The following is a 10546-nucleotide window of genomic DNA, read 5'->3' on the forward strand; positions in this document are numbered from 1 at the left end:
GGGGGCAAGGACTAAAGTTTATATAATTGAGTAAACAAGTGTGGCAAAGAGTGGGAGTGAGAAGGCTAAAGTATACAGAAGAGGAGTGAGCAGCCTCTTTTCTGTCCCTTCCTGAAGCTACCAGACTTCCTGTGCATACCTCCCCAGCTCTCATTAAAATCATTCCCTCTGAGAAATTTCACCTCGAAGTTTCTAGGGGTGTGTTTGCACTTCCCTGGAGTGAAATGCATATTGACCAGCTAATAGTCTTAACTAATCTCACATAACATTTTTTATCATTACATATAACTCATCTTTACTTTCAAACATAAATAGTGTCTTTGACTATTAAACTATTGTCAACATTTGCAGCTACTCAGGATCTTTTGCATACAAATTCATTAGCTGTAGCTAGGGCTTTTTGATTGTTGTTGTTCTCCTGATGTGCTTGCAAGCCCTGAGTGCCTCATCATTGAAGATCTCACTAGTTCTTTATTGGAATTTTTCAGATAACTATATGCTGGAGGAGCTACTGCAGTGAAGGGAGTTTTGAGAGTGTGCAGTACAATGCGGTGGGGTGGGTAAACTTGTTAAAATCCATTCTTCCCAGTCAAATTAAGATCTTCCAGTGAGGACAGTGTAGCCTGCATCACTTCAGCAAGACTTTCACAGCCCCTATGTCAGCTCCTAATCATTAGACTAATTTGTGGTTTATTCTGTTAGTATTTGAGAGTTTCACATAAGAGCCAGCCTCTTCAACATCCTGCAAAACAATTGTTACCTTTCCCGGCCCCAGCTGTAAAGCACTCATGTCCACCACAATTGCACAACTATGCCAGGCTAGTTTAACAGTGCAGAGCAATGTTATGGACCTCGTTAGGATGGAGGACAGAAATTGAATACTATGTCCTGCTGAAACTGAGGAGGAATGTAGGTCAGCAAAGTGTAATTTACCTGAGTTGGAATTGGGACAGGACATAGAGTGTGGAGGGGTATTGCCTGTACAGCAGAATATTTGGTGGGGCAATTGGTTTAAGGATTTAATACAGGCCCTGCTTATATAGCTACCGTGGGACCAAATAAATCCTTTTTTCTTAGTATTGTAATGCTTTCCTACCGTCACAAAGCTTTCATTGATGAAAGGCAGCAGTGGCTGAATTGTGGCAACAAGGGCATTAAATGTAAAGTAAGGATTTCTAAAGGGAAATTAGAATACTGAGGGACCCCCACCCCATCCTAGAAGGGAAATCTGTCTTCAGTGGGCACTGCCATAATTGGGCAATGGCTTTCTGTATTTCTTTTCCCATTGCTGGTTTGTAAGGCATGTGTGGTAATGGATGTGCTCTTCTTTGCTTCTGACCTGTTCAGTGATCAGACAAGTTAAAGACCAGTGTCTGAGGCCACGTCCACACTACAGAGTAAAATCGAAATTAATAAAATCGATTTTATAAAACAGGTTTTATAAAATCGATTTTACGCGTCCACACTAGGGCACATTACTTCGGTGGTGTGCGTCCATGGTCCCAGGCTACCATCGATTTCCGGAGCGGTGCACTCTGGGTAGCTCAGTAAAAGAATAGGACCAATAACTTCGATTTCCGTCCACACTAACCCTAAATCGATATAGTAATAACGATTTTAGGGTTACTCCTCTCGTTGAGCAGGAGTACAGAAATCGATTTTAAGACCCCTTAAAATCGATTTTAAGTGCCTTGTAGTGTGGACGGGTACAGCGTTAAATCGATTTAATGCTGTTTAAATCGATTTAACGCTGTAGTGTGGACCAGGCCTGAGACAATATTCCACTCCATTATAGTATGTGTACATTTATTAGAGCCACTGAATTGAGTTTGATGGTGAAAGTGAATTGTCAAATAGCTTCTGTTACTCATTAAACCCTAAGTTATCTATAAGGAATGGGGAAATAAGATTGGAAGTGCATTATATATCATAAAGTAATATCTCCACAGGCCCTAATCAAGATTTGAGGCTCCACTGTGCGTGCGCGCACACAAAAAATCCCTGCCCTTAGGAGTGTGTCTACACTGCAAGGGAAGGTGTGATGATAGCATGAGTAGGCAAACCCGAGCTGATTTAGTTAGGCTTGGCAGAATTTGATTTTTTAAGTACTTTTGTCAGATTATATCAATGTTTATTTTTAAGCTTTTTTTTGTATTTCATCTGTTTAAATTTTCACAATTGTGTGAAATTATGGGAGTGTCAGACAATTATTTAATGACAGTGTAATGTTGAGACTCAGCAAGTTAAAGCTTTATAACCATTAAAATACAAATTGTCAAGATATACAGTCAATATCCTTAAATCAACGTTGTTTTCAAGCAGCATTTTTCCTTGCCTGTCTAAATTTCTGTCATCATTGATGGAAATGTTTTTTAATCTGTGTGTACAGTGAAATGGATGTTTACCAACATTTATCAATAAAAATCAAATCCTTCCAAGACTACCCTTAGCCTGGCTAGCACATGGTCTTGGAATTACACTTGTCTTGGAACTAACCTAGAGGGTTTTTTTAACATTTCCCTCTAGCAAGAGCTGTAAATACTGCGTACAAGATCTGAGAAAAGCAATCCTACAGCATCTAATGTAAGGCTTGTCTAAACAGTGGGGTAATGTGCGCTGTGGGGGTGTGTATTTCTAAAGTGCATTAATATTATGCACATTAGTTGGTCAGTGTAGACTGTGCTGGTGCTGTTTAGCGTAGTGCTGTTTAAAAAAGTACTATGTCACAGATCACTTGGGAACATTTAGTGCACACCAATAGGCTCTACACAAAACAATGTGCAACATTTGTGCACTTTAGAAATCACACCTCTGTGGAGCACATTACTCCACATTTAGCTTGTAGATAAGAATCTCCCTAAACTTTTTTAGCCACATTAAACATGATCAGTGTGAGCCTTCCGGTAACACATTTTTTTACTTAAGGATCAGTTTAGGGTGTGTAGGGAAAAATGGTAACAAGCAGCCCTAAGTGAGGAAGATAGGATCTTATCAAAGAACCCATATTTACATCACTTGCTGGTTCTCAGCATTTCTAACTAGCTTTCCTTTTATCAGCAAACTCCCATTTACAGTCAAGCCCTTAACAGGAGTTTGAGTATCGCAGGCCACAACTGTCTCTAGCAAAATGTCATCCCAACTATGCAAAGTTGTACTCAGCTGCTTCCCCTGTAAATATCTCATTTGGAAACAGTTTTTAAATGATGCAACTAAGGTTCCTCATTTAACTTGTAAATTGTGAAAGCAGCTTTGCTGTTTGTGCAGCGGATTCTAAAATACTCTCCCTTGAAGTTCTTATCCTAGTATGCCCGTTATCTTACTGATGTATTAAAGCAGGAATATTAAGGAAGTAATGGAAATTGGCATCCTTGTGGTCAAAGCCTGGTGGCATTATGTATCTGGGGGGAAATGTTTCCTATATTTGTGTTTTCTCAATGTGAGTAGGTGGTTTTAACCCATTTTCTGTGACAGTCCATTTGCACTGAAGTCTTGAGTTCCAACTACTCCCCCAACCTCCTGAAAGACTGTAAAAAGAACAAAGAGCAGCTGGGCACCTGATTCCCGGTTGTGCATCAGAAATCTCCCCTTCCATGTCCAGAACTGCTGACTTATTTCCTAGTTCCTGCAAATTCACCCAAGCTCCTGTCTGTCTTGAGTATTCAGTGCCCACCTCAGATCAGTCTAAAAGAATAAAAATAGACAAAGGGAGAAATTCTAGGAAGCAGAAGCTGCTGCACTTCATTTGTTGTTTAGCAGACAAAATTCAGCCAGCTACTTTGCACATTGTCTCAGTTTCAGGATTAACTGCTCTTTTGACCCCTACCCATTGTCTTCCTCAATGGCATCCACTTAAGTTTGCAGACTCCCAGTCATCACCACTCTCCTGGGAGAGACCTGTGTGTTTCCCTCCAGACCAGAATATAGACTTGCACTCCCTGTGGACCTGTGATTTCCCCAGCAGGTTTGACCAGAGTCAAACACCTGTGGTTAGTCTTCCTCCCAGGGTACAACAGTGTACATCAACCAGCCTGCACAAAGCAAAGCATTTATTCTTGGGGTAAAAGCATTAGGGAAAACACATATACAAACAGAAGTTCCTATATGCATTTATTCTAATTTTTAAGTATTGACTGGGATTACACCATCTCACCTTTATTAATTGTTAATGCAGCTTGTACAGTTATTAAATATAGCTCTGATAGTGATAGAATTAGAAAGAGAACAAAGCAATGTGAAAGGCCTTCCACTTATGTTTTCAATATGATGCAACAATGACTACACAGTAAATTATTTCTGAAAAGTTTGTCACCACATCGGGTATTTAGCAATGAACATCCTGTTTTGCCCTCGGATATTTCCACCACTTAACTTCCTTTATAGACAAACTGAAAAATAGCTAATGAGTTTGTATGAGATTTGTTGAATACTCTAGAAGTAATGGGCCTGGTTCTGAAAGGCGTTGAGTAATTTTGACTCCCATTGAGTTAGATGGGAGCATCTTGCAGGATCTGGGCCCCCCAAGTCTGGATAACTGTATTGCTAAACCTAAATATACTGTGTTCCCTGTTTAAGTGGCTCCACGTCCACCACACTGCATGTTTCTCTTCAGCCTAATTTTGCTATAGAGATTCTTCTAGTTTCTCATTTAAAAGAAATCTGGAGTGTGATATAATATACCTTATACATCCACATCAGACTACAAAAAGCTCATCACTTTTAAAGAGTCTTAATTGTGACTGAAGTATCACTTAAAATATGTAATCAAAAAGAAACCGCCATTGTGACAATATGACATGTAGCAGGATTTAGCGAGGAGTGAAGGGTGTCCCAGATCTACTATTGGTGAAAGTGAGAGCAGATCCATTGTCTCAATGGAGTTGCACCCATTTACACCAGCAATGGCTCAGGCCTATACAAAGCTAATCTTATCTGAAAGGTGACAAAACCAGAAGGAAACCATGAAAGCATGAGTTGGCATAATGAAAGTGAGGACAGCTCTCCTTGTTTCAAGAAGATCACAAGGTTATCAAATAGTAGATGTCTGTTTGGCAGCAATGCAGAGTGATTGTGCACTGCTGAGATACAGGTCTTCTTAATTAGGTAGCTCAAGAATGTAAAGGCTTGGGTAGTAGATGACTATTGTTTGCTGCTGCAGCTCTGTCTAGTACTACTACTGCTTTGCATTGCTCAGTCTAGTTACATCTTTGCTTGATGACCGGTTAAAACATCTAGGCTTCACTCAGGGCGGGCTCCAGGCACCAGCGCAGCAAGCTGGTGCTTGAGGCAGCCCATGGAAGGGGGCGGCACATCCAGGTCTTCGGTGGTGGGTCCCTCAGTCCCTCTCGGAGGGAAATACCGGCCACCGAATTGCTGCCGAAGAATGAAGCGGCGCGGTAGAGCAGCCGCCGATCGCAGGGGAGGGAGTTCTCTCTTTGCGGCTTGGGGTGGCAAAAAAGCTGGAGCAGGCCCTGGCTTCACTTGTCTATTTGGTCCATTGACCTTCACAGGTTCAGCTACCTGGCTGGCCCTAACTCACCAAGATGGATCTCTACTTTTCTTAATTAGCCCGGTATTTTTTCTGGCCTAAAGTCAATTTTCTTGCGCAAGGTGCTTAATCTCTGTTTCCCTCTCTAATACCCTTCCAGGAGTTTTGAGGATTCATTCATGTTTATATAGTGATGTGAGGGTGATACTGTAAAGCAGTGTTAGTACAAATGAGAATTAGGTCCATGTAAGTAAAAGTAGGCCTGAGCTTCCAAGCCTGGAAGGGATTCTGGTCTATAGTTTTGGTTCAAGTCAATGCGTAATTTAAAAATCTTCAGAAAAAGCAAAGCTAATCTGTCTTACTTTTTTCCATCTCTGAAAATGTATCTTTTTAAAGAATGGCATTCATCAAGTAGTTGCACAAGAAGGGTATGAATCAGTGCCTCAGCTCCATCTTATGCATCCAAGGACCCCAATAATTCTCCTTGGTCATATGATGAAGTTAATATTGCCTGGAAATCCTTCCATGCATCCAGTAGTTAGCCAACTCTAAATTCCCCTCCCCACCCCCAGAGTGTTTGTTTGTCTCTGAATGAGTTGTTTCACTATGGACTGTCAGTCACAGCAAAATCATTTTCACATCATTCTTTCTTCTTGCATCCAACCACATCACCCCTCCTCAGAGTGTGGTAGCACCTTTCACCAAAGGCAGGGCCTATTAGGAACGAGCAGTGCTGTGAGACTGTCTTTAGCATATTTTCTAGCATGTTCATCCTGTTGAAAGGTGCCATAGAGTGGCAGTTTTTTAGGGGTTTTGCTGGTTCTTCAGCTTTTTCAGAACCAAATAGAAATTTACCTTGACAAGTGAAATTTCACAATTTGAAGGAGAGTCCCACCTTTGTGGATGTGTCTATAACTGAACCTATGTATAGAACATGTCTAATAGAGAGACAAAGTGGGTGAGATGTTTTATTGCACCAACTTCTATTGGTAAGAAAGACGCTTTCAAGCTTATATGGACTTAGGAAGGAAGAATCCCATGCACTGCTACAGGCTGGGGACCGACTGGCTAAGCAGCAGTTCTGCAGAAAAGGACCTGGGGATTACAGTGGATGAGAAGCTGGATGAGAGTCAACAGTGTGTCCTTGTTGCCAAGAAGGCTAACAGCATATTATGCTGCATTAGTGGGAGCATTGCCAGCAGATTGAGGGAAGTGATTGTTCCCCTTTATTCGGCACTGGTGAGGACACATATGGAGTATTGCATCCAGTTTTACCCCACCCCCACTACTACAGAAGGGATGTGGACAAACTGGAGAAAGTCGAGCAGAGGGCAATGAAAATGATTAGGGGGTTGAGGCACATGGCTTATGAGGAGAGGCTGAGGGAACAGGAGTTATTTAGTCTGCAGAAGAGAAGAGTGAGGGGGGATTTGATAGCAGCCTTCCACTACCTGAGGAGGGGTTCCAGAGAGGGTGGAGCTTGGCTGTTTTCAGTGGTGGCAAATGACAGAACAAGGAGCAGTGATCTCAGTTTGCAATGGGGGAGGTCTTGGCTGGATATTAGGAAACACTATTTCACTAGGAGGGTGGTGAAGCACTGGAATAGGTTACCTAGGGAGGTGGTGGAATCTCCTTCCTTAGAGGTTTTTAAGGCCCAGCTTGACAAAGCCCTGGCTGGGATGATTTAGTTGGGGTTGATCCTGCATTGAGTAGGGGGCTGGCCTAGATGACCTCCCAAGGTCTCCTCCAACCCTAATCTTCTATGATTCCATGTATCCGCTCAGCGAGAAAGCAATTGTTCAATACTAGAAATCCTTTTAAGTACGAGTGTGGAACACTCTCTCATTGCCACTCTGCTTTTTCTCCCCCTGCCATTATAGATAGACCCACTGTTGATAGAAGCAAAGAGTCTTGTGGGAATGCTGTAAACTATTTGAAGATAAACAGTGTTGTCAGCATTGCAAATAATATCAAAAGAAGACAGGGTGACCTTTTCTTTGGCTGGAAACATCAGTCTTGTGTCTTGTAACTTATTACTGGGTATGAATGTCATCACCCACAATCTTCTTCTCCTGATTACCAGTAAATGTATAAATAATATAGTTATATGTAATTGAATTTGAAAAGACCAAAGCGCTTTATTTGTAATCATCCAGCCAAATGAAGACAGCTGTCTCTCTACAAAAAATGAACGCATAATCTTGGGAAGCTGAGCCCTCTGCTCAGCCTTCTGGCTAACACTGTGTGTAGAATCAGTCTAACAGAATAACAAGTAAAGGGTGCTTTCTCTTTGAGAGGTAATAACTCTATCCTGGGCTGAATAAACTGAGGGTGAAGGCTGAGCTGTTTACGCAGCGCATAAACTCTGCAGCCAAAGGTCAGTTTTATCATTTCAGGATATGAGTATTACAGAGTTAATGTAAAATACTTTCCCTCCCTCCCTCCCTTATCTAGCTTCCTTCTCTTCTCCCCCTTTCCCGGAAAGTCAGTAGGTGTTTCCTCCCCCTAATAACAATAATACCTATTGTCTGTATAGCGTTTTTCTTCAGTAGACCTCAAAGCAGTTCACAATCTTTTAATGTAGTTATCTTCACAACATCCCTGTGAGGTGGGGAAATGAGGGACAGAAAAGCTAATGACTTGCTGAAGATCACAAGTTTGTGGCAGAGCAGGGAAATCATCTGAGGAGTCTTAAGTCCTCTGTTGGTTCCCTCTTCCTCTCATAACTACAGTTACTTTTCTTGGTGTTGTGTTTCAGAATCGAATAGGAACTAGAGACTGGGATTCTACCACAGTTTTGTTTGCTTTACATTTAAAAAATGAGTTGCACCAGTGATGACAACCTTACTGTCCCATAGGGAAGGGAACAGGATGGGATAAAGACTCCTTGTTAGCTGAACAGCCCAAGATACAGGTAAAAGCTGTTCAGTCTTGATATTGATGATTTTGCTTTTAATTACTCGTGCAGCTTTGAATCTGCACAGGCAGCACAGTTGCGAAGCTCCAGTGACACAGGAATCACGTCTTCCTCTCTTTTTAATGATTTTATCACCTGCAAAGGGGTGCCTAGATGTGCCAGGGTTCTGCACTCATAGTTTAAGGGTATGGCTACACTCAAAACTTCAAAGCGCTGCCGCGGGAGCGCTTTGAAGTGTGAGTATAGTCGCAGCGCCAGCACTGGGAGAGAGCTCTCCCAGTGCTGCACATACTCCACCTCCTCATGGAGTTTAGCTTGAAGCACTGGGAGCCGCGCTCCCAGCGCTGCGGCACTGTTTACACTGGCGCTTTACAGCGCTGTATCTTGCAGCGCTCGGGGTGTTTTTTTCACACCCCTGAGCGAGAAAGTTGCAGCGCTGTAAAGCGCCAGTGTAGCCAAGGCCTAAGGCCCCACCCCAAAGAACTCCTAAAGAAAACAGAATACAAATGTAGGAGAGGGATAAGAGATGCAATGGATATTCCCTCCAACCCTGTATGTATCCAATTATCACCAACTGGTTCTTGTCCTGGCTGCTATTAGTTGGCAGTTTTTTGTGGGCACCATGGTATAGCAAGGCTTGGGGAGAAGAGGTTAGTGGCCTTATGGACTGGCATGAAGGACGGTGTTCAAGGAAGTGTGAATATGGTATTGCAGTCATGATCAGAGTTTGCAAATGTCCAGCAGTGCTCATTTTTGTCCTAGTTATAGAAGTGCAATGGCACCAACAGCAGTGTAGCATTAATTATATTTACATAAATTGGGAATAACAAGAAACAGTTGAAAGTGACAGTGTTGAAGCTGTTCTCTTAAACTATTCTAAGACTGGACAATTTCTGCGTATTTCTCGCACAGAAACAATTGATGTCAAGACTTAGGCCCTTCACTTATATGGTTTAAAAAAGGGACTTCCCTAAGTCACAGTTTACACTGACACTTGGACCTTATTTAAAATATTTTTTTAATCATGCTGCATTATTCTGCAAACATTAGGCATGAAAACACCCATATGAGACCTAAATGATCGTTGTTTCACAACTGGGTAAACCGAGGCACAGAGATTATTTTATCTGTCACAGTGGATCATTGGCAGAGCAGGCGTTCAGTCACCTCATTTTGTGCTACAACCAGTAGATAGCAGTTCTTTCTTGCTTGGGGAACCATTTCCCCTGATTAACAGCAACCATTACCAAGCATCATCACCCAGAATGCTTTTGGAGTGGGATGTATGTTCCAGGCATATTCTAATATCCTCTTTATCTTTAGGACTATGTTGCAGAAGAATTGAGAAGTGAAGGGGGTTAATCAGATTTATAATTTTCTAATTCACTCCTACTATCTCTGCAGAGGTGTTTCATTTTTTTCCATCATGAATTCATTTATCAGTAGCTGACAGGCAGGGGGGATACAGATAACTACAGAAAATTGCATCTCAGAGTGCAGAACAGAAACACTGCAAAAGCAAATGTAAGTGGTGATATTTCCTCCATAGTGAAAGTTATGACAAGAAAACCACTTTCCACTTCACAATAATCATTGAAGCATTTTGATTAGAAGCTGAAGGGGACCAGCCGTTTTTCAGTTGTTACTTCTGGTTCAACACGCATTATTGCTTACTCTGGTAACTAAAGGGGGAACCAGAAGCCAATTCTTAATTAAGCTGATTTTGAATAGACCAGAAGGGCACCATTTGGTCTCCACGTCAGATGTGCAGAGTGCCGGCCATTGGGTTACAGTTGTTCTCTTCTCAGCCAGTCGGAAAGCAGTGATTTGATAGCATCATGAATGGGTGAATGATCCATTCTCGGAGGTGATTTACACTTATTCAAATATTTGCCATGTATTACAAAAAATTTGCTGCAATAGTCATCAGAATCCATTTAATATTTCAGGTCCTCAAATGTCAAAATAGTATAATCTGTGCAAGGCATTCTTACAGAAAATGTGATTTATATATTATATGACCATTTCCCTCTGGGAAGGAAATGAAGAGTGAACATAAACTGCTTAGGATGTGTTACTCCTGCCTGCTTTTTTGAGTTTCAATTTTCTCCATTTAGAAAGCTGCAAGGAGGCTGAACGGAGAA

This window comes from Gopherus evgoodei, chromosome 6 (assembly GCF_007399415.2).
Source record: "Gopherus evgoodei ecotype Sinaloan lineage chromosome 6, rGopEvg1_v1.p, whole genome shotgun sequence".
NCBI classification, from domain to species: Eukaryota; Metazoa; Chordata; order Testudines; family Testudinidae; genus Gopherus; species Gopherus evgoodei.